The sequence below is a fragment of the Panthera leo genome, chromosome A1 (assembly GCF_018350215.1).
Source record: "Panthera leo isolate Ple1 chromosome A1, P.leo_Ple1_pat1.1, whole genome shotgun sequence".
Taxonomy (NCBI): Eukaryota; Metazoa; Chordata; class Mammalia; order Carnivora; family Felidae; genus Panthera; species Panthera leo.
This window is the reverse complement of record NC_056679.1, coordinates 210,172,806-210,199,710: the sequence shown is the minus strand read 5'-3', so window position 1 is coordinate 210,199,710 and position 26,905 is coordinate 210,172,806. Positions and strand designations below refer to the sequence as shown.

Genomic DNA, 26,905 nt, shown 5'->3' with positions numbered 1-26,905 from the left:
TGACACCAAAGTAGGTGCTCTTCCAAGATGGACTCAGGACAGAGACCACAGGTAGAGTCCTAGAAAGGCCATCCAGGCCTCACTGCAGGACAGAGGCCAGGCTTCCTGAACTGAGTGGTGAGGTGAGAAGAAGATGCAAGAAGAAGACCCATAAAGGAAGAACTTGTCAATATATTACGTCATAGCATGAAATGAAAACTAAGTAATGGCAGAGAGACTACAAGTGTCCAAACAGCAATGATGAAGTAAACATGGCCCTGTGCTAATGACAGGGAGTAAGGAGGAATGTGGGCTGCCTGCTAAAGTTTGGATCTGAGTGAGGAGTCCATTGATGAGGGGCAAGTCAAGAAGCCAGAATCAAATTCATAGACACAGAAAGTAGAACAGGAATTGATGGAGATTCGGGTGGAGGGGAGCATGTATATGAGGAATCACTGTTTGATCAGCGAGGAGTTAGTTTATTCTGGAATGATGAAAACAGTTCTGGAATGATTTATAGTGATGTATGCAGGATAATGTCAATGGTAATGCCTCTGACTGTACACTTAATGGTAAAAATGTCAAATTTTATATAATATATATTTTACTACAATTTAAAGAAGAATCCCAAGAATGCTTCACAAGAATTTTTAAACACAGACAGAAGTGAAGAGCAATTTATGTGCCACCATCAGGTGGAATACGAGGAACAGTAGGGGTGTCCTGTGTGGTTGGAGACTTTGTAGAACCAGTGGCTTCTCAAATACCCATCAAGGATGAACCCCATCAGGTCTTCTTCAGCTTCCTGGCCCCACACAACCACCTGGCCACCATGCCCAGCAGCTTCCCGCAGAGCCACAGGGTGCCCAGGGTGACCACCAGCAGGAACAAGAAGACATCCAGCAGGTATTGCTCATGCCACGGCTGCTGCAGGGCATGGGGCTTGAGGTGGGCCGCACCCCCTGTCTGGAGGATGTGGTCGGTCCAGCCCACCAGCCTCTGGGCAGGGGTCAGGGGGTTGGGAGCGCCTGATGATGCTGGCGGCCACCGCTGCTGACTTGTACCTGTTGGCAGACACAGAGGTAGGCATTACCTCTGTGGTCATGGAAGTCTTAGAAACCTTGAATCTCACACACACTCGTTCCTCCACATGCACAGAAAACTCAGTTTCAAGGAAATATGTTGACCTGGTCTTGCCACACTAGCAGGGTCACATTGAGAAGTTCAAATGGGTCCTTATGCAAAGATCCATGTCTAGTGCCCAAAGTGCTAAACTATAAAACAGTGATTAAGCTGTAAGGAAAAGTCTCTTCCCAGGAAGCTTATGGTACACTAAAGGAAAAAGCACGTATGAATATATGTGATGTAACATACCCCTGACTCAGGGTAGATGTCCTGAAGATGCTAATAAGATATTCCACCCATCCTCATTATCAGATCATTGTGCCGGATGGGGATTTACCTAAGACATCATGGGTCCTTCTACCAAATCACTTAACAGAAATTCATCTCAACCTACTTTGTGGCAGGCCCTGTGCTAGGCCCTGGGAACACAGGGGAAAACAAGAGACACACTTGGCCATCCAGGGAGGCTTAATCTCTACTTTCCAGTGTGACGGACGCACAATAAATAAAAACAGAAAGAAATGGGGTAGTTACCTATCCTGAGAAGTGTTAAAAATAAAAACAAATTATGACTAAAGTGGGTGAGAGAGGAGTGCATTTAGGACTATCAAAGACCACCTCTCTGAGGGTGGGACATTGAAGATGAGCCCAATGGTCATGAAGGAACCAGTTGTGAGAGGAGAAGGAAGGATGTTCTAGGGAGCAGCACTGACAAAGGGCCTGAGGCTGGAGAAACAGTGTGGCTTATTGGGGAACAAAAAGGAGACCTCCTGCCTCAGTGAAATTCTACTATAAGCAGCATCAAAATATAACACCTCTCTGAGACCCAGTGTAAATAGGTCAGAGTCTTTGCAATACTTATGGTAGAAAATTGTTCTCAGCATCTAACCTAAACGCCTAGTCTTACTCTCAGAGGAAACAGAACAGGTATTAGTATCATATGCATATCATTGTCTGTCCCTAAAGTTTTGCCTTTTTGCAAAAAAAGTGCCACACAGGGGCGCCTGGATGGCTCAGTCGGTTAAGCGTCCGACTTCGGCTCAGGTCACGATCTCACTGTTCGTTAGCTTAAGCCCCGTGTCGGGCTCTGTGCTTACTGCTCAGAGCCTGGAGCCTGTTTCAGATTCTGTGTCTCCCTCTCTCTCTGACCCTCCCCCGTTCATGCTCTGTCTCTCCCTGTCTCATAAATAAAACGTTAAAAAAAATTAAAAAAAAAAAAGAGTGCCACACAGTACTCATCGTATTTCATATCTTCTTTTAGTCTCAATGACAAGTTCAGAGAGCTGCATACCTCTTGTCTTCTATGACTTCCTTCATCTTCAGAGCCAATGTCTCTGCCTTGATCTGCTTTAACTGGATAGAGACACCAAACTTCTTGGCTTCTACTCGGACCATGTTTTCAGGCTGGTCTCCAAGGACTGGAATCCCCACTATGGGCACACCATGTTGGATGGCCTCCATTATGCTATTCAACCCACCATGGGTGACAAAAAGACGGATGCGTGGGTGAGCTGTTGTAAATCAGGAACAGAGCAGAATATTTCAGCATGAAAACTCTCAGAACACCAGGGAAATCATCAGGGCAGAGGAAAATACCAAGGGATTTCAAGGTATGGTGGAGAAAATGGATTTACTGGTCCAGCTTTGAACACACTCAAGGGTGCATATTCCAAGATAGAAGATTCTGGCCTTGTCTGTGTACAGAGATTCCTCTAAGTCAATCCATCTAAGACTCAGAGCCAAGGGAAAGCTGCAGAGAACAGTGTTAAGCAAGGCATATTCCTCCTCCCAACTATCCATCCACCTATCCATCCATCCATTCTTCTCTCTACCCTGTTTCTCTCTTTGCTTTTCTTATGTCTGCTCTCTTTGTGTCTCCTTCTGTCTCTTTTCTGTATCTCACTCTCCACGTCTCACCCTCTCTCCTTCACTGCCCATTATTTTCCTCTTATTGAAGTCTTAATACTTTTATTGTCATCGCATCTCACCTGGCATTCCTCAAACATACACTCTGTGTGCTTTCTCCTCAATTTAATAAGAAATCCTCTAAAGTAGGGTGTGATGGACCACCCATCTCAGTATTTCCAGTTCCCGTGTGCTACTCTACTCTTTTTTAGAGAAAACCAAAACAAGTGTTGATAATGAAGAGTTCATCTCAAACAGCGCCTCTCAACAGGGATGTGCATCAGAATCTATTGGTGTTTCCTTGAAAATCAGAATCCTGACATTTTGCCTCGAGGAGGTTCCGGAAGATGGCGGCGTAGGAGGACGTGGGGCTCACAGCGCATCCTGCCGATAACTTAGATTCCACCTACACCTGCCTAAAGAACCCAGAAAACCGCCAGAGGATTAGCAGAAGGGAGTCTCCGGAGTCAAGCGCAGACTAGAGGCCCACGGAAGAGGGTAGGAAGGGCGGTGAGGCGGTGCGCGCTCCACGGACTGGCGGGAGGGAGCCGGGGCGGAGGGGTGGCTCGCCGGCCAAGCAGAGCCCCCGAGTCTGGCTGGCAAAAGCGGAGGGGCCGGACGGACTGTGTTCCGACAGCAAGCGCGACTTAGCGTCTGGGAGGTCATAAGTTAACAGCTCTGCTCGGAAAGCGGGAAGGCTGGAGGACAAAGGGAGGGAGAGCTGCTGAGCCCCCGGACGGCAGAGCTCAGCTTGGTGGGGAACAAAGGCGCCAGCGCCATCTCCCCCGCCCATCCCCCAGCCAAAATCCCAAAGGGAACCAGTTCCTGCCAGGGAACTTGCTCACTCCGCGCAAACACCCAACTCTGTGCTTCTGTGGAGCCAAACCTCCGGCAGCGGATCTGACTCCCTCCCGCTGCCACAGGGCTCCTCCTGAAGTGGATCACCTAAGGAGAAGCGAGCTAAGCCTGCCCCTCCAGCCCCCGTGCACCTTGCCTACCCACCCCAGCTAATACGCCAGATCCCCAGCAACACAAGCCTGGCAGTGTGCAAGTAGCCCAGACGGGACACGCCACCCCACAGTGAATCCCGCCCCTAGGAGAGGGGAAGAGAAGGCACACACCAGTCTGACTGTGGCCCCAGCAGTGGGCTGGGGGCAGACATCGGGTCGGACTGCGGCCCCGCCCACTAACTCCAGTTATACACCACAGCACAGGGGAAGTGCCCTGCAGGTCCTCACCACGCCAGGGACTCTCCAAAATGACCAAATGGAAGAATTCCCCTCAGAAGAATCTCCAGGAAATAACAACAGCTAATGAACTGATCAAAAAGGATTTAAATAATATAACAGAAAGTGAATTTAGAATAATAGTCATAAAATTAATCGCTGGGCTTGAAAACAGTATACAGGACAGCAGAGAATCTCTTGCCACAAAGATCGAGGGACTAAGGAACAGTCACGAGGAGCTGAAAAACGCTTTAAACGAAATGCAAAACAAAATGGAAACCACGATGGCTCAGCTTGAAGAGGCAGAGGAGAGAATAGGTGAACTAGAAGATAAAGTTATGGAGAAAGAGGAAGCTGAAAGAAAGAGAGATAAAAAAATCCAGGAGTATGAGGGGAAAATTAGAGAACTAAGTGATACACTAAAAAAAAATAATATACGCATAATTGGTATCCCAGAGGAGGAAGAGAGAGGGAAAGGTGCTGAAGGGGTACTTGAACAAATTATAGCTGAGAACTTCCCTGAACTGGGGAAGGAAAAAGGCATTGAAATCCAAGAGGCACAGAGAACTCCCTTCAGACGTAACTTGAATCGATCTTCTGCACGACATAACATAGTGAAACTGGCAAAATACAAGGATAAAGAGAAAATTCTGAAAGCAGCAAGGGATAAACGTGCCCTCACATATAAAGGGAGACCTATAAGACTCGTGACTGATCTCTCCTTTGAAACTTGGCAGGCCAGAAAGGGTTGGTACGATATCTACAGTGTGCTAAACAGAAAAAATATGCAGCCGAGAATCCTTTATCCAGCAAGTCTGTCATTTAGAATAGAAGGAGAGATAAAGGTCTTCCCAAACAAACAAAAACTGAAGGAATTTGTCACCACGAAACCAGCCCTACAAGAGATCCTAAGGGGGATCCTGTGAGACAAAGTACCAGAGACATCACTACAAGCATAAAACATACAGACATCACAATGACTCTAAACCCATATCTTTCTATAATAACACTGAATGTAAATGGATTAAATGCGCCAACTAAAAGACATAGGGTATCAGAATGGATAAAAAAACAAGACCCATCTATTTGCTGTCTACAAGAGACTCATGTTAGATCTGAGGACACCTTTAGATTGAGAGTGAGGGGATGGAGAACTATCTATCATGCTCCTGGAAGCCAAAAGAAAGCTGGAGTAGCCATACTTATATCAGACAAACTAGACTTTAAATTAAAGGCTGTAACAAGAGATGAAGAAGGGCATTATATAATAATCACAGGGTCTATCCACCAGGAAGAGCTAACTATTATAAATGTCTATGCGCCAAATACCCGAGCCCCCAGATATATAAAACAATTACTCATAAACATAAGCAACCTTATTGATAAGAATGTGGTCATTGCAGGGGACTTTAACACCCCACTTACAGAAATGGATAGATCATCTAGACACACAGTCAATAAAGAAACAAGGGCCCTGAATGATACATTGGATCAGATGGACTTGACAGATATATTTAGAACTCTGCATCCCAAAGCAACAGAATATACTTTCTTCTCGAGTGCACATGGAACATTCTCCAAGATAGATCATATACTGGGTCACAAAACAGCCCTTCATAAGTTTACAAGAATTGAAATTATACCATGCATACTTTCAGACCACAATGCTATGAAGCTTGAAATCAACCACAGGAAAAAGTCTGGAAAACCTCCAAAAGCATGGAGGTTAAAGAACACCCTACTAACGAATGAGTGGGTCAACCAGGCAATTAGAGAAGAAATTAAAATATATATGGAAACAAACGAAAATGAAAATACAACAATCCAAACGCTTTGGGATGCAGAGAAGGCAGTCCTGAGAGGAAAATACATTGCAATCCAGGCCTATCTCAAGAAACAAGAAAAATCCCAAATACAAAATCTAACAGCACACCTAAAGGAAATAGAAGCAGAACAGCAAAGACAGCCTAAACCCAGCAGAAGAAGAGAAATAATAAAGATCAGAGCAGAAATAAACAATATAGAATCTAAATAAACTGTAGAGCAGATCAACGAAACCAAGAGTTGGGTTTTTGAAAAAATAAACAAAATTGACAAACCTCTAGCCAGGCTTCTCAAAAAGAAAAGGGAGATGACCCAAATAGATAAAATCATGAATGAAAATGGAATGATTACAACCAATCCCTCAGAGATACAAACAATTATCAGGGAATACTATGAAAAATTATATGCCAGCAAATTGGACAACCTGGAAGAAATGGACAAATTTCTAAACACCCACACTCTTCCAAAACTCAATCAGGAGGAAATAGAAAGCTTGAACAGACCCATAACCAGCGAAGAAATTGAATCGGTTATCAAAAATCTCCCAACAAATAAGAGTCCAGGACCAGATGGCTTCCCAGGGGAGTTCTACCAGACATTTAAAGCAGAGATAATACCTATCCTTCTCAAGCTATTCCAAGAAATAGAAAGGGAAGGAAAACTTCCAGAGTCATTCTATGAAGCCAGTATTACTTTGATTCCTAAACCAGACAGAGACCCAGTAAAAAAAGAGAACTACAGGCCAATATCCCTGATGAATATGGATGCAAAAATTCTTAATAAGATACTAGCAAATCGAATTCAACAGCATATAAAAAGAATTATTCACCATGATCAAGTGGGATTCATTCCTGGGATGCAGGGCTGGTTCAACATTCGCAAATCGATCAACGTGATACATCACATTAACAAAAAAAAAGAGAAGAACCATATGATCCTGTCAATCGATGCAGAAAAGGCCTTTGACAAAATCCAGCACCCTTTCTTAATAAAAACCCTTGAGAAAGTCGGGATAGAAGGAACATACTTAAAGATCATAAAGGCCATTTATGAAAAGCCCACAGCTAACATCATCCTCAACGGGGAAAAACTGAGAGCTTTTTCCCTGAGATCAGGAACACGACAGGGATGCCCACTGTCACCGCTGTTGTTTAATATAGTGCTGGAAGTTCTAGCATCAGCAATCAGACAACAAAAGGAAATCAAAGGCATCAAAATTGGCAAAGATGAAGTCAAGCTTTCGCTTTTTGCAGATGACATGATATTATACATGGAAAATCCGATAGACTCCACCAAAAGTCTTCTAGAACTGATACATGAATTCAGCAAAGTTGCAGGATACAAAATCAATGTGCAGAAATCAGTTGCATTCTTATACACTAACAATGAAGCAACAGAAAGACAAATGAAGAAACTGATCCCATTCACAATTGCACCAAGAAGCATAAAATACCTAGGAATAAATCTAACCAAAGATGTAAAAGATCTGTATGCTGAAAACTATAGAAAGCTTATGCAGGTAATTGAAGAAGATATAAAGAAATGGAAAGACATTCCCTGCTCATGGATTGGAAGAATAAATATTGTCAAAATGTCAATACTACCCAAAGCTATCTACACATTCAATGCAATCCCAATCAAAATTGCACCAGCATTCTTCTCGAAACTAGAACAAGCAATCCTAAAATTCATATGGAACCACAAAAGACCCCGAATAGCCAAAGTAATTTTGAAGAAGAAGACCAAAGCAGGAGGCATCACAATCCCAGACTTTAGCCTCTACTACAAAGCTGTCATCATCAAGACAGCATGGTATTGGCATAAAAACAGACACATAGACCAATGGAATAGAATAGAAACCCCAGAACTAGACCCACAAACGTATGGCCAACTCATCTTTGACAAAGCAGGAAAGAACATCCAATGGAAAAAAGACAGTCTCTTTCACAAATGGTGCTGGGAGAACTGGACAGCAACATGCAGAAGGTTGAAACTAGACCACTTTCTCACACCATTCACAAAAATAAACTCAAAATGGATAAAGGACCTGAATGTGAGACAGGAAACCATCAAAACCTTAGAGGAGAAAGCAGGAAAAGACCTCTCTGACCTCAGCCGTAGCAATCTCTTACTCGGCACATCCCCAAAGGCAAGGGAATTAAAAGCAAAAGTGAATTACTGGGACCTTATGAAGATAAAAAGCTTCTGCACAGCAAAGGAAACAACCAACAAAACTAAAAGGCAACCAACGGAATGGGAAAAGATATTTGCAAATGACACATCGGACAAAGGGCTAGTATCCAAAATCTATAAAGAGCTCATCAAACTCCACACCCGAAAAACAAATAACCCAGTGAAGAAATGGGCAGAAAACATGAATAGACACTTCTCTAAAGAAGACATCCGGATGGCCAACAGGCACATGAAAAGATGTTCAACGTCGCTCCTTATCAGGGAAATACAAATCAAAACCACACTCAGATACCACCTCACGCCAGTCAGAGTGGCCAAAATGAAGAAATCAGGAGACTATAGATGCTGGAGAGGATGTGGAGAAACGGGAACCCTCTTGCACTGTTGGTGGGAATGCAAATTGGTGCAGCCGCTCTGGAAAGCAGTGTGGAGGTTCCTCAGAAAATTAAAAATAGACCTACCCTATGACCCAGCAATAGCACTGCTAGGAATTTATCCAAGGGATACAGGAGTACTGATGCATAGGGGCACCTGTACCCCAATGTTTATAGCGGCACTCTCAACAATAGCCAAATTATGGAAAGAGCCTAAATGTCCATCAACTGATGAATGGATAAAGAAATTGTGGTTTATATACACAATGGAATACTACGTGGCAATGAGAAAAAATGAAATATGGCCTTTTGTAGCAACATGGATGGAACTGGAGAGTGTGATGCTAAGTGAAATAAGCCATACAGAGAAAGACAGATACCATATGGTTTCACTCTTATGTGGATCCTGAGAAACATAACAGAAACCCATGGGGGAGGGGAAGGAAAAAAAAAAAAAAAAAAAAAGAGGTTAGAGTGGGAGAGAGCCAAAGCATAAGAGACTGTTAAAAACTGAGAACAAACTGAGGGTTGATGGGGGGTGGGAGGGAGGGCAGGGTGGGAGGGAGGGCAGGGTGGGTGATGGGTATTGAGGAGGGAACCTTTTGGGATGAGCACTGGGTGTTGTATGGAAACCAATTTGACAGTAAATTTCATATATTAAAAAAAAAAAAAAGAAAAGAAAATCAGAATCCTTTTTACTCCATGCCTTGTGAAAAAAAAATATGCATAACACTCTATCTTAAGTTCCCAATATGTTTGTGAGCCTTGGGGTGAATAATCTTAGGGTGAACCTCTGAGGTATTCAGTTGTTGTGGTAGCTAGGATGCTGAAAAAACTGGCACAAGGACAAAGAAAACCTTGGGGTGTAAGGAACTGTTACCAGACAATTTTATGGACCAAATGACTGGCTGACAAGTTACTCACCTTGACAGTCAGATATTTTGGCACACCCTTCAGACACCATCAACATCAATTTTTTGAAAGTATGACTATACCTTTTGTAACATAGGAGAATGTGCTAATATGTGTGTACGTGGAAGGGGAGGGTGTCTGTAATGGCACGTGGCCTAACAGGTTCTCAAGGGCCCAGGAAAAGCAATGGCAAGAAGACCCCTGATGTGTGTTCTCAAAGTCCACAAACTGTCTCTTGTTGGACTTGGACAACTTTCTTCAGTGCAAATATGTTAGGGTTAAAATAACCTGACAAAAATATCACTTCTGACTGAAAATAGCAGGACTAGAATAGAAAGGAAGAAGCAAACATGGCACTTTTAACCATTTTGGCTGTATATCCTGATTTCCCAGGGACTCCAGTTGACTGCTCCATTCCTGTCCTCTAAACATTACTTTAGCAACCAACCGTCCCTTCTCATGGTGATGGAGTTGCCCCATGGAGCCCTAAAGAGACATAAATAGAAAAAGAGAAATAGATCTGGTCAGTCCTTACCCAAGAGGTCATTCTGAGGAAGCCAGTCCACGATTTTCACATTTGTTGCCAATTTGATGTCTTCGGGCCACTTGGAAGGCTTACAGTTCCATATCACCCCTTGGGAGAGACGAGCAAAGGCACTGTTCATCTCCATGAGAACTTCCTGGGACTGATAGGTGCCCACCATGGAGCCCATGACCACAAGGACAAAACCAGAGTCTCCAAACTTGCTGATGAAATTCTCAAATTCCTGGAGAGAGGTAAGAAAGGAAAGGATGTGAACAAAGTTGTTCATGAAAACCTAGATGTGAAATGTTTATAAAATCATTTCATAAAATGAAAGTCAACTGTTAACAGAATGCACCATCCTGTCAGTACCTAGAGCTCACTGTCTTGAAACTGTACTCATAGGCCTGAGCACAGCTCAGTGCACTCTACAGTGTGCTTATATCCATTGTGTCCAGTGGCCTGAGGTCATTTTTCTGAGACCTCAGGACACTCCATACCATACAAATACTTTCAATAATCACAAAAGGATATGAAGAGAGTCTTAGGAGTCTAGCCAGTATCACAATAGTCCACATTGCACTTAGGACACTTAACACATACATCAGTACCAATATCTAGATTCAGAATATCCATATTACAATGTTTTAAGAAGAGGAAGGCAGAGGTCGTTGAAACTTCTCTTTTTTTTGTTAAGAACATGGCCCCAGAAACAGGGTCATCCTCATCCCTCATCCTTGTCTGTGCAGATACGGCGTTTAGGAGCGTTCCAATGACAGATCAGAGGTGCTATTGCCTAGGTGAGTGCCAGTTGCTGTCCTGGACAAGTAGGGGGCAGTAGGCATTCTGGAGGCTGAGGTAGATGCTGGGGAAATATCTGTCATTTGTCTCCTTCATATGATTATGAGCCATCTGTTGTCTTCATTGTTGAGAGTTCTGGTAAGGTGTTTGGCCCATTTAAAAATTTTTAATTGATTTTTTTTATTGTTATTATGAGTTTTAAGAGTTCTTTGTATATTTGTATATATGGTTGTATATTTGCGTGTATTACATTTTGAATAATAGTCTTTATCAGGTATACCTATGCAAATATTTACTCTTGGTCTGAGTTTCCTCCTTTTATTCCTCAACAGGTATGTTGCAGAACAGAAATTTTTAAAATCAACTTGGCCCCCTTCTCAACTCTATCAGAGAACATGACTTGGGCTTTATATGTAAAAAGTAATCACCAACCAAAAGGTCATCTGTTTTTTCCTATGTCACCTCATATGAATTTCATACTTTTGCATTTTATATTCAGGTCGGTGATCTACTTTGTGTTAATTTTTTTGAAGACATACGATCTGGGTCCATTCATTGAAAGACTATCTTCTTTTCGTGGTATTTCTTAAAGCTTTGTCAAAGATCATTTGACTACATTTGTGTGGGTCTATGGGTACTCTCTTCTATTACATTGATCTATTTATCTGTTCTTTTGCTTATAGCACACTTTCTTGATTACTTTAGCCATTTCATAAGTCATGGAGATGACTAATGTCAGTTTTCCAACTTAGTTCTTCATCTTCAACATTGTGTTGGCCCTTCAGGGTTTTTGCCTCTCCATGCAAATCTGAGCATCAGCTTATCAATATCCATAATTGATAATTTGCTGTGATTTTCAGTAGGATTGCACGGAATCTATAGATCTAATTGGAGATAACTAACACCTAGCAATAGTGTGTCTTCCTACCCATAAATATGGAGTATCTCTCCATTTATGTAGCTCTTTGATTTCTTCCATCAGCATTTTGTAGTTTTCTCCATATAAATCTTGTACATGTTTTGTTAGTATTTATTCCCAAGATTTCATATTTAGTGGTGAAATATAAATAGTAGAGTGATTTTAATTTCACATCCTCCTGTTCATTGCTGATATATAAGAAAAATATGGATTTTTTTATATTAAACTAGTATGCTTTGATGTTACTATAATTGCTTGCTAGTTCCAGAAATATTTTTCTTGACCTTTCGGATTTTTTAAATAGACCATCATGTCACCTGTCAGCAAGAACAGTTTTAACTCTTCCTGCCTAATCTACATGATTGTTATTGCTTTTTCTTTCTCCTACTACTTTCTTAGGACCTCCAAGATGAGGATGAAAAGCAGCAAGAGAGTACATACTCGCCTGGTACCTGAGAGGTTGTCCTTTCATTTTCTATAAAATGTCCCCTTTAATTAAAAGCTTCCGGAGAAGCTTTTAATTCTGATGAAATCGAATTTACCTATTTTTTTCTTTTGGTATTCATTCTTTCAATGTCACATCTATAAATTCATTGCCAAGTCCAAGTCCATGCATTTTAGCCCTTTCTTTTCTTCTAAGAACTTTTTGGCTTTTAGCTCTTTATTTAGGCCATTGATCCATTTTGACTTGATTTTCATATATGGTGTGAGGAAGGCTTGGAATATATTCTCTTTCATGGGAATGAATATCCAGTGGTTTCAGCACCATTTGCTGAAGAGACTGTTCTCTCCATTGATTGCTCTTGGCACCCTTGTCACAAATGAATTGGTCACAGATGTGTGTCATTGAACACTGTTCTTTTCATGTTGATTTGGCTATTTGCATTCCATTACATTTCAATGTGAGATGAAGACTGGCTTTTCCATTTCTGCAAAAAAGAAAAAAAAGTAATAATAAGGCCACTCAAATGTAGATAAGGCTTAGATAAAACTTGTAGATCACTTTGAGTAGTATTGCTCTCTTAACAACATTAAGTATCACAATTCATGGTCTTGAGATGTCTTTCCATTTATTTAGGTCTTCCTTAATTTCTTTCAGCAAATTTGTAGTGTCCAGTGTATGTGTCTCTTGCCTCCTCAGTTTAATTAGGTGTTGTTGTAAATAGAATAATTTGCTTGGTTTCATTTTCAGATTGTTCATAGCCAGTGTATGAAAACACAAGTTGTATGAATTCATTGGGATTTTCTATATACAAGATTATGTCATATGAATATCAAACCATTTCTACATTGTCCATTCCAATTCGGATGCCTTTTATTTCTTTTTCTTGCCTACTTGCTTTGTGTAGGGTATATTTGAATAGCGGTGATGTAAGCGGGCATCTTAGACTACCGATCTGAAGCAGCAGGATTTCAGTCTATCCCATAGAGTATGATGTTAAAGCTGTCAGTGTTCCATAAATGCTCTTTATTGTGTTCAAAAAATACCTCTTTACTCCTAGCTTTGTGACTGTTGTTATCATGAAAAGACATTAGTTTTGTCAAATATTTTTTCTGCATCTCTTGAAATGATGAGCTTTTTTAAAATTCTCTTCATTCTATTAATGTGTTGCATTATGCTGATTGATTTTGTTACATTAGACAAGTTATAAAATACCTTTTATATCCTGTAAAAGGTTTGACATCAGTCTATTTTGTCTGATTTTAATTAGCACATAGCCACCTTGGATGATTCTTAAAGAAGTTCATGGTCTTGGGGCACCCAGGTGGCTCAGTTGATTGGGCACCCAACTTTGGCTTAGGTCATCTTCTCATGGCTTGTGGGTTTGAGCCCCACATTGGGCTCTGTGCTGACAGCTCATAGTCTGGAGTCTGCTTCTGATTCTGTGTCTCCATCTCTCTCTGCTCCTCCCCTACTCATGTTCTTCTGTCTCTCTCTGTCTTTCAAAAATGAACATTAAAAAAAATTTTAACAAGAAGTTTCTGACTTAATAAATACCCTAAATATTAGTTTCATATCTTTTGTCAACTCTTCAAAACATTTGTTTCTTCCTTCCTGTGCGTTTGTTGACTGTCTCCAGCTTACCTCATTGTACCATTCTGGCCCTTCTTAACTCCATCCAGCACAACACTATAAAAACTATCATCCCAAAGGACCAGTAAAAACCAGCTTTGTTGTCACTTGACATTTATAAGATCAGTGTAAATCTATAATTTAAAATTGGCAAAGGCAGAGCACGACGTCATAATAAGAAGCTGAGTACTCCCAGCTCCCCACAGAAAAAACAAAAGGACAAAAAAGGCTAAAGACTCACTCAGATAATTTTATACGACTTGGGAAAATAGTCAGTGATATACAGAAACCAAACAGATGCCCATTCAGGAAGAAAAAAAAAAAACACACTCAGAATGGTGAGAATTTCCATGGCAATTTTATTCTTCTGGCCCCACACTCTTCCTGAAGTGGCATGCCATGGTCCAGAGGCAGCAGTGGTAGCCCTGCCTTCTGTAAGAGGAGAAGAAATGAAATAATTTGCAACATTGTAGCCACTCTCTAGGCTCCCAGGTGACAAGTTAAGATCTCACCAGGCTCAGAGCTCTGACTGGAAATGGCAATATAGCTCAGATATCAGGTTGGTGGGAGTCTTGCAAGGCAATAGAGGGCACAATGTCATGTAAAACCTGCAGGGATACTGCAGAATTTAGAATCTTGGGGCAAGACAAACAAAACATCTATGTCCCTGAACAGAATCTGGGTAAGACTCTTTGGGAACTTAAGACATTAAAATTGGCCAAGTATACAGGAAGAATCAGATCAATGAACGCATACACAAAGGTCCAGACAGGAAAAATGCTCAGAAAATACCTAAGGAGACTTTAAGTTGTCTGCCCTGGCTTATCCAAAGTATTAAAACATTCCCCACTAATTAATGAAGGTGTTCCATGGCAGCCTGCAAACACAACTAGAGGTGACTGGTTTTACAAATGCCCACAACTTTCTACAAAAGATCACAAGACATATTAAAAAAAGAGAGAGACTAAAAGCCAAAATGTGTCATTTAAAGGAATGAAATAAATCTCCAGGAACCCTCTTTGAAGAAACAGACATTGGATTTACTAAACAAAGACTTTTAAGTTGACCAAATATGCACAAAGAGCTAAAAAAAAAAAAGTGGACAAAGGTCTAAAGGAAATCGGGAAGACAATATATGAACAAATAGAGAATAATAGCAAGAAGAGACAGAAATTATTTTTCAAAAAAAGCAAAAAAAAATCAAAACAAAAAATACAGTCACTGAACTGAAAAACTCACTAGGGTAGTTCAATACAGACCAAAACAGACAGAAGAAAGACTTAGTACACTTGAAGACAGGACATCTAAAATGTCAAGTCTAAAGAGAAAAAAGTAGAAAGGGCGAGTGTAAGGGACTCACGGGACCCCTTTGTGTAGATTAATATATGCATTATGGAGTTCTCAAGGGAATGAGAGAGGAAAGAATAGAAAGATTGCACCAAGAAATAATGGCACATAACAAGATATAATATGCAGACAATCCTAAGTTTCCTCTCTCATACACACAAAAAAATGTGTCATGACTAATATAGAAATTTAGGAAAGTAGCAAGAAATAAAATCAGCTCAGAATATCAATTGCATTACATTAATAATGACCATTTCAGGAAGGAGATTGGAAAAACAATTTCATTCACAATACAATCCAAAGAATAAAAAAATAGTTAGGAATAAACTTAACCAAGGAGGTAACTATATTGAACTATGTTGAAAACTGTAAGCCACTGCTGAAGGAAATTAAGAAGACACAAATAAATGGAAACAAATTACAGGCTTCATGGATTAGAAGACTTAATACTTTAAAGATGTCAGTACTTCCCAAGGTGATCCACAGGTACCATGCATCTCTATCAATAGTGAACAACATTTGCTTCTGGCAGAAATAGTAACCTATCATAAGCTGATGTGGAATTTCAAAAACAATGAGTACCCAAAACAATGTGGAAAAAAGAACAGGGTTGGAGGTCCCACATTCCCTGATACCAGAGTTACTACAAAGCTACAGTAATCAAAATAGTGTAGTATGACAAAAAAGATAGATATGTAGATCAATAAGATAAAATAGAAAGTCCAGAAATACCCCAGGTATATTTGGTCAAATAACTTTTGACAAAGGTTCCAGACCATTCGTTAGGTAAAAGACAGTCTTTTCAGCAAGCGATATTGGAAAACTGGATATCCACATGCAAAAAACTGAAAGTCAACCATTACATTATACCATATGGTAAATCAACTTAAAATGGATGACAGACCTAAAAATCTGAGGTATACACATATGACTCTTAAAAGAAAATAGAGAGAGAAATCTTCATATAATTGTATTGGGTAGTGATTTCTCATAAAAGACACCAACAGCACAGGCAACAAAATAAAAAATAACTGCATTGGATTGCACCAAAAGAAAAACTTCGTGTATCAAAGGACACCATCAACATAGTGAAAGGGCTCATGCCCTCTCTCTCAATAAATATATAAACTTAAAATTAAAAGAAAAGAATGAAATTTTGCAATATATGAAAACATGAACGTACCTTGAGGCTATTATGCTAAGTGACATAAGCCAGGCACAGAAAAGCATATATTGTAAGATTTCACATATAGGAAGCATCTACAATAGTCAAATTTCTAGAGTAAAAAGTGGAAATTGGTTTTCAAGAGTTGGAGGAAAAGTAGAACAGATAGTTCCTATTCAATGGAGGAAGGGTTATAATGTTAAATAAGATCAATAAGATCTGCAAATCTGAGGCACATGGTACCTACACTTAATAATTCATAATGTATTTTCAAAAATTTGATAAGAGGATAGGTCTCATATTGTTTTTACCAATATAAAATAAAATTTAAAATAGAATAGAATACAATAAAATAGACTAGAGACATAAAAGTAAGTATGTAAAAAAAAGTAAAAATAAAAGTAAACGTGTGTATTCTAGTTGTTTTGCTTGTCCCATCCTACTTCAGTCCCAGTTCCCACTGGCAAGGGAGCCACCAACTCTATGTTTACTGAACAGCTTTGCATGAAGTCCCTATTGAGTGCTAAGGTTTTACTTACTTGTGGTACTGGTTTAACAGGTCTGGCCATTAAGCCTCCAACATACACAGTGTTGGGAAGCAGGGGCCTAGCAAATTCAAGGGCAAAGTCAGAGTTAACAAACCATAGCTCTGCTTTCTTTAGAAGATGAGACAAAACTGGTCTAGAGTCTTCTGAGAAATGTTCCTTGATGGTGTTATCAAATGTAGACTGGATTCGCCATTGCCTTAAGAAGAAATCCAAGAACATGAGAAAATTCTTCACTCTGCCCCAGAAGTCCATGTGGTCGGTTAGCAAGGAATGGAATACCGGAACATAAGACACCGGGTTTGGTAGCCCAAGGTCCACACTGCCAAATGGGGAGGGAAGAATTGACACAAATGGCTTCCCAAGCTTCTCAGCAATGAGGAAAGAACAGAAGTCAAATGCTTCAACAAATACCAGGTCAAAGTTCTCATTTTTTAAAGAATCCATGATGTCACTTCTCCTTAGCAAATCACTGCATTGAATCCCCAATTGTTCCATTAACTTTACAAAGGTGCCAAATGCTTCCCTGTTAAAAAAAAAAAAAAAAAGACAAATATTCACTGAAGAGTTAATTTCACAACACTTAGGAGAAACTTTAGCTCACAGAAAATATCCCAGGTAAGTAAGACCCTACCTGGCAGCAGCCCATCTATTTTACCGGTGTCCAGTGAATAATCTGGTCTGGTCACTCTGCTCCATGTGTTTCTGCTTCCTAAAATGTTCTCACTTTTTTCCCTCTACTTTCTCTAGCCAATCACATCCACATCAATTCAAGATCCTTCCAATTTGGCAGCCATCTCTGACTGTAGCAGACATCACAGTCCCATGTCTACTTGACACATTCTGTGATGCTCTCTTTAACTTTCATCTGTATACTGACAGTTCATGAGTGACTGTCTTGTTTCCCAGCCTAACTGTGGAAGTAACTTGGTAGCAGAGTCCGTCAATGTTGATAATATAGCCCTTTTTTGTTCTTTAAATTTTGTAGAGTCTGCATTTGAGAGATTGCCTCACACAAGAAACTTTGTGACGGTAATATTAGAATCCCAATTCTAAACTGAACATGAGATTTATATTTTTCTAGCCTATGAAATAAACAAGTTAAAACAAAGAAGCTTATTATTACCCTTTCCATTTCATCTTTCCTGGAGTAGTGAAAGAACTTAATACTACACCATGTCAGCCCACTGAAAGCCCACAAGTGAGAGCTCATTAGTAATATGCAGTTGTCCACATGCACTGTAAACTTCAAGTGACAACAGATGATTAACTGAAATTATTCTCAATTTTTAAATGATTTTACATAATGAATGCTACTTGTGTGGATAAATTCAAGAAATGAACTACAAATTCCTCAAAAGAACAGCATTCATCTATTTGAAATTAAGTTAATCTATTAAAATACAGGAAGGTACTGTGCTCAGCATGCTGCACCATATTTAATAAGTGGGTGCAACATGTCTTCAAAGAAATGAAGTGGGGAAGAAGAGACAAGACATAATAAAAAAATCATGAATAACAACACAAGATGATATATACAATGCTTCAAGAGAGTACTTTAGAACACATCTCTTCTGGATGAAGAATTTGGTCTTCTAGTTTAGGTAAGCAGAAAGGCTTTATGGCGAAAGCCAGATTTTAGGACCACCTTGATGACTGAATAAAATTTTTAAGGAAAAAGGGAAAGGTGGAGTTAGGCCACTATAATTCACCAAGGAAGGCATGAATATGTGTCTTTTCCCTCTTCTGTCAAAGGTAAAGAACTTTCTATACATCCCAGATAATGATGAAAACTTTCAAGCTAATATCACAATGTGTGCCATCAAGGCATTTGGGTTTTTAAATGAGTTAAAAGACAATGGCTCAGGGTATGAAAAATCAATGCTCATCAGCATGTTTCCATTCTTGAGTTTATATGATGAGAGGAAAAGTAAGTATAAAATGGTGGCTTTGATATGCCTACCAACAATCAGAAATTATGTTGTTTATCCTGCCTTCTGTGTTGTGGAGAGTATATATACAAACATTGTAGGTGAAGGGCTGCCAGGAAGGTCCAGAAGGAACAATCCCCTGACTATATAGAAATACATTCATGATTTCAGTGGAAAAGGCACACTACACAGACCGAATAATTGGAAGTGAAAAACTCATCTATTCCATCGATCCCTACTCCCTATCATTGATCTCCCCATCCATCCACTCATCCATCCACCCATCCTTTTCTCTTAAACTTACTCTAAGTAGCTATGCATCCAGCCATTTATTTACATCACTTTATAAATGGTAAGTCTTTCAATCAGAGAATAAAAGAAATTACCTGCCATGCAAAGCTTCTTCAATATAGAAATCAAACTGTTTCTTTAATTCTTTTTCATGATTCTCAGGTAGAAGCCAACTGATAACTTGGTATGCATTTTCCTTCTTTTCTAAATAAAAAATTTTTAAAAACACCAATAAAATATATCATTAAGCCCAACAATGCAGATAATTTTGGCATGATACCATAGTTGTTTTTTTTATCCTAATAATTTTATATATACCTGCATGTTTGCTTTTAGAGGGTTTTTCGGTTTTCTGCCTGCTTTTTCATTTCTTCAGTCATAGGATCTGATACTATTTATTGAGAACATTATAATAATTCAATTACTTCTATTCAATTGAATGAATGATATAGAACTTAAATAAAAGTAAAGTTCTATTTGAAGCTTTCATGTAAAGGTATAGATATTCTTCATTTTACAGATGAGAAGACAAACATAAATGGAGCGTCAGATAATTCATCACGGTTGCACATATAGTAAGTGCTACACTTTGTATTTAAATACAGATTTAATTTTATCCCAGCTCCCCAGTCCTTTGTTTTTTAGGAAAAAAGAGATATTTTTTTATTGCTTACAGGTGACACATGCAAAGGTTTTTCATTCAGCCAAAAATATGGCAAAGGCTAAGTTAACAAGAGTAGTCCTCTGCAGTCCTACTTACCATTCCGACATTTCCCCCATAACTCATGTGTACTAGAGAGTCTGGCACCATTTTTGAAGTTGGATTGTTGACAGCTTTCAAACTCCATTTCCTCCTTAACTTTCTGGGACATATCTTGGAAAAATAAGGAGAAAGCCTCAACATGACCTCCCTCGTGTGACCAAGATTTTCAGCCAAGCAAGCCAGACCCCATGAAGGGAAACTGCACCCCCATCCCACTCAGAGGCTTCCATAATTGGCATTTAGAAACAAAAGGATGGGTATAGCCTTTAATTGGCTCTGGTCATGTGTCTCACACAAACCTATCTTCTGTGTCAGAATCCACTTTGTTTCTGGATTCCAGCATGAACCGTGTGATTGACACTAGGCTAGGTAGAACCGCATGATCAATGGTTGTACATCTCAAGGACTGCCCCCATTATAAACAGTGCTCTGAGTTAAGACTGATTCCAGTTTACAAGCCCACTGAATGGTGTGAGGAGGATAGCACCATGCCATCTGATGAACTCCACACCTGTAAAAGGAGAAGGTGCACTAGAACCCGAGAAAATGCCTTTGCTACTGTTGCTCATGATATCTCTGTAGCTCAAAGAAAACCTTGATTAACACAGTAATAGGGAAACACTGATGACACCCTCATGGGGTTAATTCAAGGGTTAATTCAAACTCAGCTTAATCTCAGTTCTCTAAAATCACCGGCAGGAAGGCCCTTAGCTTTGCTGATGCTAATTAGGACATTTGGAGGAAGAACTTATAAATATGAGCAGGTTAAAAGGGATACCCTCCCCCGAAGTATAAATAATGACAATGAAAGGAATGGCAAAAAATGGGAAATGTCAGCGTGGGAGAGTCAGGAAAGAAATTAAAACAGAGGTCTCAGTTTTGACATATGTGGCAACTGACATTATTTTTAAAAAAAATTATAACAGAGCAAGGACACAGATTGGCTTTTGTGACTTACATCAGAGGTTCTACATTACTTTTAACATTGGATGAGATCCCCCCAATGACCAACTTTAATCGTCCTAGTCAATACTGGGGAAAATAACAGATATATCATGAGAGCTCACCAAAATTTATCAAAGTACCTCTATACTGCTAGGAGGTAGAAAATATTAGATAGAGCACAGTGGTGCATGCCCTGTCTTAACTACTGGGATTAAATATCCCATAGCCACAACAGCCATTGGTTGTTATCTCACAGTAGCTATGGTTGCTCCTATATAAGAAGTCATAAAATTAATGTTTTACTACTAACACCATGACGAAAGGGAACTCATTGGATCTGCCCAACATATTAAAAGTTTTAATACAACAAAATAGAGTTTTAATAGAGTGCCTTCAAAGATTAAATCCCTTTTTGTAAAGGATCCATTAACGAAGAAGTGATTATCCCCACCAGTTCTCCATTTAATAGCCTAACTTGACTATTCTTAACCCTGAATGAATGGAGCCTCTCAGTGGATTACTGTCATCATATTATGGCCTCCATTTCCAATCTTACTGAAATTACTGACTATATCTAAAACTAATAAATTCTTTACAGTCATAGCTTTGGTGATATATTCTGTTTAATTCTTATTTCAACAAGCTCTCAGCTCTAGTGTCTCTTCACCTTCACCTTTGAAGGGTACAAGTAACTTGTAACTTGGCTTCTCATGGACTACCTCAACAGCCCTACTTACTAGTTTTGCTGGCAAGATCTTTAACCACATTTAACTTTCTCCAGAAGCACGTGTATGACAGTACTTTGAGGACAACCTCCTTTTGCAGAGATTTCTGGAGCCCATTCATTCAAGATACAAACGCGCACACCGCAACTCACATAGAGGGAGGTGCTGCTGCCCTCCACAAAGCATAAGCCGTGGCACCTCAGTTAAATTCCTGGGACAAATTGCTTGTTGAGTGGAAGGTCTTTCCATCCCTGACACTGTCAAGACACACCTATTATGGCTCCATTTCCAGCATGAGAGTATAAGGAGCTTTCCTGGACATACTTTGAAAACAGCAAATGGTGAAAAATTCATACACATGCACACACACACACACACACACACACACACACCTCCTGATGTAGACAGCAATTCCACTGACAGAATTTGTCTGAAATAACTATTTGGGAAATCTGCAGCCAATTGATGGTTTCCACCAACCAGAGGAAGTCTTTAACTGTAAATTGCAGATAATTTTAGTCAATTTCAGCTTTTTCCACAGTAGCAGCTACCCATCCCCCATCCCTCAGTCTCCAGCAGGAAGCTGTATGCATTGTTTATAGAGCAGCTTGTACACAGGTTTCAAGAGCCTGAGTGGGCAAAAAAATCACCTTGTCCAAATATCAAGTATCTGTGCTCTGATTGCTGATTGCTGCTCTGGTGGCAGAGACGCAGACAAAGAAGTAGGCAACAAGGTTTCTGCATCATGCTCTATTATTGCAGCCACTTCCCTCTCTGGCTCAATTGACTTCCAGGGGTCTTAAAAGATTGATGCCCTCCTTTCCCCCTCATTTTCTCAATTTACCCATTTGAAAGGGAACCATTAAAAGCTGGGACATTGTAAAACAGCTACACATATCAGGAAAACTTGAAAGTGTCCATTCATGCCCAGGAAAAGGCTCAGAAAAGACCGTGAACAGTGAAATTTACACCTCGGTTTGATCCTCAACACAAAAGCAGCATAAAACAATTTTAAAACATAAATAAACAAACAAAATTAATAACAAAAATCTGCAAAGAGAATGGAGGAGAGGTTCATCTCCAGATTTACACATTGTTATATTCAAATGTTCAGTTTTCAACAAAAATTACAAGACACACCAAGACACAGGAAACTAAGGCTTTATCCAAAGAAAATTATAGATTAACAGGAACTGTCCCTAAGAATTACTTTATGTCAGATGTATTAGACAATGTCTTTAAAATAACTGCCTTAAAGTTCTCAGAGAATTAAGGGAAGATGTGGAGAAGGTCAAGGAAAAAGTGTTTGTAAAATGTCACTGAAAGAAAGGTAGGTGGGGTGTCTGAGTGGTTCAGTCAGTTAAGTATCCAGTTTTTCATTTCAGCTCAGGTCATGATCTCATGGTTTGTGAGATCAAGCTCCACATAAGGCTCTGGGCTAGCATCAAGGAGCCTGCTTGGGATTCTCTCTCTCCCTCTCTCTCTCTGCCCCTCTCCAGCTCAGGATCACTCTTTCTCTCTCAAAATAAATTAATAAACATTTTAATTTTTTTAATAAAGGAATATAAAATCTAAAGAAACCAAAAACAAATTCTAGGACTGAAAAATACAATAAATGAAATGAAAATGTCACTAGTGGGATTCAAAGGCAGAATTGAGCAAGCAAAAGAACCATCAAGCATTATCAGTGAACCTCAAGAGAAGACAGTAGAAATGATCAAGGCTGAGGAACAGAAAGTTAAAGAATTGAAGAAAAGGAAACACAGTCTTAGGGTCCAACACATGCCCTGTGGATGCTCAGGAGAAGAGAGGAAGAAAGGCATAGAGACAATATATGAAGCAATAGTGGCTGAAAACCTCCCAATTGGGTGAAAGATTTTAATATAAGCATCCAGGAAGCTCATCCAACTCCAAGTAAAATGAACTCAGACACCCACATCAGGACACATTATATCAAAATACAGAAAGAGAAAGAGGAAATATTAAAAGGAGCAAGAGAAAAGTGACTCATCGCATACAAGTGATTGTCAGTGAGATTATCAATAGATTTCCAATCAAAAATTTTAGAGGCAAAAAAAAAAAGTTCGAGACCAGAAGGCAGTGGCCCAATATATTCAAAATGCTAAAAAAAAAAAAAAAAAAAAAAAGAAGAAGAAGAAAAGAAAAGAAATAAGAAAGAAACAAAGGGAAAAAAAAGAATTGTCAACAAAAAATTCTACATCAGGCAACTCTGTCCATCAAAGATCAAGGAAAATTAAGACAATCCCAGATAAACAAAACTAAGGGTGTTTGTTACCACTAGAACTGCCCTGTGAGTAATGCACAAGGCACTTCTTCAGGGAAGAATGAAAGGACGCCAGAGAGTAACTTAAAGGTATATGAAAAAATGAAGATTTTTAAAGAGGTAAAAGAATGGGCATTATAAAAGCTACTGTTATTGTAACAATGGCTCTAACTACTTTGTTGTTTTCAATATGATTTAAGAGGCTAGTATATTAAAAAAAATTATTTGTTTAGGGGCATCTGGATGGCTCAATCAGTTAAGCATCTGACTTCGGCCAAGGTCATAATCTCATGGTTCATGAGTTCATGCCCCACATCGGGCTCTGTGCTGACAGCTCAGAGCCTGGAGCCTGCTTAAGATTCTGTGCTCATGCTCTGTCTCTCTCTCATTCTCTCAAAAATAAATAAACATTAAAAACATTATTTGTTTAAAAGCTACTATCATTATTTGAAATTTGTAACTCCACTCAAATTTTCTACACAATTTAACATACTAGTGCATTTAAATTAACAATAATTTATGTTTAGGAGCACATGATGTATAAAAATGTAATTTTGTGACATCAACTAACCAAAGAGTTGGGGATAAAGCCATCTAGGAACACTAGGAACAAAATATTTCTATGTTATTAAATTGGTATAAACTAAACACTAAAATCTGAGTGTCATAGATTTAGCAGATTAAATGAAATCCCCATGGTAACCACACACACACACAAAAGCTGTAGAATATACACAAAAGAAAATGAGAAAAGAATTTAACATTTTACAAAGAATCAACTAACCACAAAAGAAACAGTAATTCAGAAAGTGAGGCGACAAAAAAGTTAAAGGCATATAGAAAACAAATAGCAAAATGACAGAAGTAAGTCTCTCCTTACCAGTAATTACTTTAAATAACTTGGATTAAATTCTCCAAAAAAGACAGACATTGGAAGAATGGATAAAAATACATGAACCAATTGTAATATCTTCGTATGGTGAGAGATGGTAGCTACACATGTGAGTGTAGCATAACATATATAATTGTCAAGTTGCTATGTTGTACACCTGAAACTAATGTGTAACATTGTGCATCAACTATATTTCAATAAAACATATTAATAAAATAATTACAAATAAAAAGATATTAACAATGGGGGAAACAGGGTAAGGGATGTATGGGAACTTTCTGTACTATCTTTGCAAGTTTTCAACATGCAGTGGAATCTATCTGCAATGACACAGACTAAAAGGGAAATAATGGGAAAAAAAATATTCCATGCAAGTAACAACCAAAAGACAGCAGAAGTCAATGAACAAATATCAAATGCAATTGATTTTAAATCAAAAAAGATTACAAGAGACAGAAGTTTCAATACAGCAAGAAGATGTAAAATTATACACATATATGCACCTAATTAGAGACCATCAAAATATCTAAAGCAAAAGCTGAAAGAATTGAAGGTTTAATACACAGTTTTAAAATAATCATTGAATATTTCATATTCCATGCTAATAATGGATAAAATAACCAGAACAGGAGGTAAAATATATAGATGTGGCATTGTGGAGGTCAGGTCTACACAGTCTAATAAGATATCCAGCATTGGACATGACATGCACACACACACACACACACACACACACACACACACACACACATTTTCCCATCTTTAAATACAACTAGATTAAAAAAAGATTTTGTGCTAAGCAGTGTTATACAAAAGACAGGGAGGCTTCTGGGAAGATGGCGGCGTAGGAGGACGCTGAGCTCACCGCGTCCTGCGGATCACTTAGATTCCACCCACACCTGCCTAAATAACCCAGAAAACCACCAGAAGACTAGCAGAATGGATTCTCCAGAGCCAAGTGTAGACAAGAGGTCCACGGAAGAGGGTAGGAAGGGCAGAGAGGCGATGCCCGCTACACGGACTGGAAGGAGGGAGCCGGGGCAGAGGGGCAGCCCACTGGCCATGCAGAGACCCCCAGTCTGGCTTGCAAAAGCGGAGGGGATGGACGGAGTGTGTTCTGAAAGCAAGCGGGACTTAATATCTGGAAGGTTATAAGTTAACAGCTCTGCTCAGAGAGCGGGAAGGCTGGAGGACAACAGCAGGGAGAGTTGTTGAGCTCCGGACAACAGAGCCAAGCTTGGTGGGAAACAAAGGTGCTCGCCAGTGCCATCTCCCTCGCCCATCCCCCAGCCAAAATCCCAAAGGAAACAAGTTCCTGCCAGGGAATTTGCTTGCACCATGCAAACACCGAACACTGTGCTTCTGCGGATCCATGCCTCCGGCAGGTCTGACTCCCTCTCCGTGCGGCAGGGCCCCTCCCGAAGCGGATATCCGAAGGAAAAGCGAGCTGACCCTCCCCCTCCCACCCCTGTGCACCTTGCCGATCCATCCCAGCTAATATGCCAGATCCCCAGCACCACAAGCCTGGCAGTGTGCAAGTAGCCCAGATGGACCATGCCACCCCACAGTGAATCCTGCCCCTAGGAGAGGGGAAGAGAAGGCACACACCAGTCTGACTGTGGCCCCAGCGGTGGGCTGGGGGCAGACATCAGGTCTGACTGCGGCCCCGCCCACCAACGCAAGCTATTCAAGACAGCACAGGGGAAGTGCCCCACAGTCCCGCACCACTCCAGGGACTATCCAAAATGATGAAACGGAAGAATTTCCTCAAAAAAACGTCCAGAAAATAGCGACAGCTAATGAACTGATCAAAAACGATTTAAACAATATAAAGTGAATTTAGAATAATAGTCATAGAATTAATCTCTGGGCTTGAAAACAGTATAGAGGACAGCAGAGAATCTATTGCTACAGAGATCAAGGGACTAAGGAACAGCCAGAAGGAGCTAAAAAATGCTATTAATGAGCTGCAAAATAAAATGGAGATGACCATGGCTCGGATTGAAGAGGCAGAGGAGAGAATACATGAACTAGAAGATAAAATTGTGGAAAAAGAAGAAGCTGAGAAAAAGAGAGATAAAAAAAATCCAGGAATATGAGGGGAAAATTAGAGAACTAAGTGATGCACTAAAGAGAAATAATCTACGCAAAATTGGTATTCC

The 26,905-nt window shown here is 39.8% G+C and overlaps 1 pseudogene; it reads right to left on the bottom strand.

Annotated features, from left to right (window-relative positions):
* Nucleotides 1–208: 208 nt before the first annotated feature.
* The window catches only part of LOC122201975, a 33,039-nt pseudogene continuing 6,342 nt past the window's right edge, over nucleotides 209–26,905 (bottom strand).